At 47.9% G+C, this 3,386-nt stretch overlaps 1 pseudogene; it reads left to right on the forward strand.

Annotated features, from left to right (window-relative positions):
- The first annotated feature begins 446 nt into the window (after window positions 1-446).
- LOC147449569 (uncharacterized) lies at window positions 447-1,335 on the forward strand (annotated as a pseudogene).
- The last annotated feature ends 2,051 nt before the right edge of the window (window positions 1,336-3,386 follow it).

The raw sequence follows: 3,386 nt of genomic DNA on the forward strand, positions 1-3,386 counted from the left end.
CGCCGCGCTCCTTGATCACACCGCGGCTCGGGCGGGAGCTTACCACATCCGCCATCACTCATTTCCTATCGAGCCCCGTCGGCCACCACGAGCGCATTGAGCTCTGAAAGACCTGAGAACGGCTTGAAAGTAGCCAAGCCCGTTGGTGGAAGGTAGCCTTGGCACTCGCCTGAGGGGGTGGGTTGCATCCCAACGTCACAAGAGGTGTGGGGGGAACTCATTGCCTCACCTCACCCGTCCTTCACTCCGTTGTCCGCCTCGTTCCCATCCCAACCGAGCACCACTATCTTATAGTTGTACACAATCTGGCGCGGTCTGAGAAACCCCCCAAGAACCATGACCCACTGGTCGGAAAAGGGGGGAAACCCCCTTGTTGGGGGAAGGCTGCAAGAGAAGGTTCCCATGAGAGGATGCAATGACCGAGGGTGTGAACGACATGTCCATCGATGACACCGGATTCACTGACGAGATGGCTCATGGTGTGGCGAGGAGAGAAGCGCATGGATGAGGGCCGACAGGTGCTTGACGGAGCCATCGATGACTCCATCATGATGTGGCCAACTACGTGGACGGAGGATAACCAAGGGCATGGACGTGTTGATGGAATAGCGTGGTCCAACATTTGGGTTGATGCTCCAGAATGTGGATGAGGGCTGACAAGTACGTGAAGCACGAAGCGGACAACTTCATTGCCGATGACAACGTGACAGGGCGGATTGAGGTTGTGTGCATCGACGGGGCGGACTACGTCAAGGGAGGACAATCGAGGGGTCATCCGTGTAAGTCTTCGATGATGGGATGGATCAGGCTGATACGGATGGACATGTGAACGGGTGCTTAAAGCATAGAGTAGATGACGCCATCGTCGACTACATCGTGATGGAGACGATCAAGGCGAGTAGCGCCGATGGAGCCGACAAGACATGCACGTCAAGGGTGATGGGGTCGATATGTGAGCCAAGCGAGGATCAAAGAGTGTGTGAAGGACGGAGCGAATGATGCCACCGCCAACTTCATCGTGATGGAACCGATAGCATCAAGGAGGCTGACGGGCCATGCACGGGTATGACGATGGGACGACGTGGGCTGATGTGTGAGCCAACACGAGGGGTGTGTTGAAGAGGGTCGATGGGTGTGTGAAGAACGAAGTGGACAACGCCATGGCCGATGACACCATGACGGGGCCGGTAGCGTCGATGGAGCCACCTGTGTTATAACTAGAAGGATGGCCACAAGACTTTTTAGGGGTGGAGAAATGGAGTTAAACCCCACCCGTGCAAAGTCACATGGCCATCCGATTTGGTTTGGGTGGTTCTGAACCATACCATACGCTAAAAGGGACTGTACAAGCCATACGATCCATTCTACCGCATAGTATGGGCCTTGACCACCCATAGTAGTTTGGATGGCTATGCAAATTTGCATGGGTTGGGAAATAGTACTCACCTCCACCGGTGTATTGTGGCCATCCGATATCGTTTAGGAGGTCCCGATACATAATATACGCTAAAATTGGCCATATGAGCCATACGAACCATTTTAGCACATAGTATGGGTTGTGATTGCCCAAATCATATTTGATCCATGTGAAACTTTGCAGGGATGGGGAAATGGTTCTCATCCACATAGGTGCAAAGTCTCATGGCCATCCAATATGGTTTGGTGGTCCCGACTCATACTATGTCCTAAAATGGGTCGTATGAGCCATACAACCCATTTTAACGCATAGTTTGGGCCTTGACGGCCTATACCATACTGGATGGATGTGAAACTTTGCACGCATGGATAATTTGTACTAAATAACACCCATGAAAAGTTTCAAAGCCATCCAATATGGTGTGGGCAATCCCGACCCATACTATACACTAAAATGGGCCATAAGTCTCATATAGTCCATTTTAGCACATAGTAAGGGCCTTGATCGCCTATACCATATCAGACGACTGTGAAAGTGCACGGATAGAGTAATGGGACTCATGACCATCCATACAAAGTATTTTATTCATTCGATATAGTTTGTACGGTCCCGAACCATACTATGTGCTAAAATGAGCCACATGGCTCATACGACCCATTTTAGCACATAGTTGAGCCTTGACCACTCATAACATATCGGATGGTTGTGCAACCTTGAAGGGGTTAGATAATGGTTCTCACCTCCACCCGGGAAAAGTCTTGTGGCCATCCAATATGGTTTGGGCTGTCTCGAACCATATTATGCACTAAAACAGACCGTATGGCTCATACGACCCATTTTAGCACATAATATGGGCCTTGAACGTCCATAAAAATTTGGATGGTTGTGAAAATTTTCAAGGGTGGGATAATGGTGCTCACCCCCACCCGTGCAAAGTTTGTGGCCATCCAATATAGTTTGGGTAATCAAGGCCCATACTATGCGCTAAAATAGGTCGTATGAGCCATATGGTCCATTTTAGCGCATAGTATGGACCTTGATCACCCATACCATATCAAGTGACTGTGAAACTTTGCACGGGTGGGAAAATGGTGCTCACCCTCAAAGGTGCAAAGTCTCGTCGCCATCCAATATGGTTTGAGCGGTCTCGATCCATATTATGCGTTGTAAACCCTAAACCCTAAACCCGGAACCATAATCCCTAAACCATAAACCCAATATCTTTAACCTTGAACTCTCAACCTAAATCTTTATCCCTAAACTCTAACCATATACCCTAAACTCTAAACCATAAACCGCAAACCTTGAACCACATACCCTAAACCACAACCCATAAACCCAATACCCTAAACCATAAATCTTAAACCTTAAACCTTGAACCATGAACCATAAATCCTAAATCTTAAACCTTATACCCTAAACCCTATACCCTATACCCCAAACCCTAACCCTAAATCCTAACCCATAAATCCTAACCCATAAATCCCAAACTTGGATGGTTGTGAAACTTTGGACGGGTGGAGGAATGGTGCTTCACATCCATTTAATATGGTTTGAGTGCTCCCCATCCATACTATGCGCTAAATGGGTCGTATGGCTACCCTAAACCCTAAACCCTAACCCATAAACCCTAAACTTGGATGGATGTGCAACTTTGCAAGGGTGGAGAAATGATGCTCACCCCCACCCTTAAAAAATTTCAAAGCCATCCCATATGGTTTGAATGGTTTCGACCCATACTATGTGCTAAAATAGACTATATGGCTCATACGACCCATTTTAGCGCTTAATATGGGCCTTGACCAACCATATCATATTCGATGGTTGTCAAAATTTGCACGGGTGGCAAAATGGTGATCACCTCTAGCCATGAAAGTTTTCCAGCCATCCGACATGGTATGGGTAGTCAAGGCCCATACTATGTGCTAAAATGGGATATATGGCTCTTACAACAAATTTTAGCACATAG

The sequence above is a fragment of the Adiantum capillus-veneris genome, chromosome 10 (assembly GCF_014529385.1).
Source record: "Adiantum capillus-veneris isolate H3 chromosome 10, ASM1452938v2, whole genome shotgun sequence".
In the NCBI taxonomy this organism is placed as follows: domain Eukaryota; kingdom Viridiplantae; phylum Streptophyta; class Polypodiopsida; order Polypodiales; family Pteridaceae; genus Adiantum; species Adiantum capillus-veneris.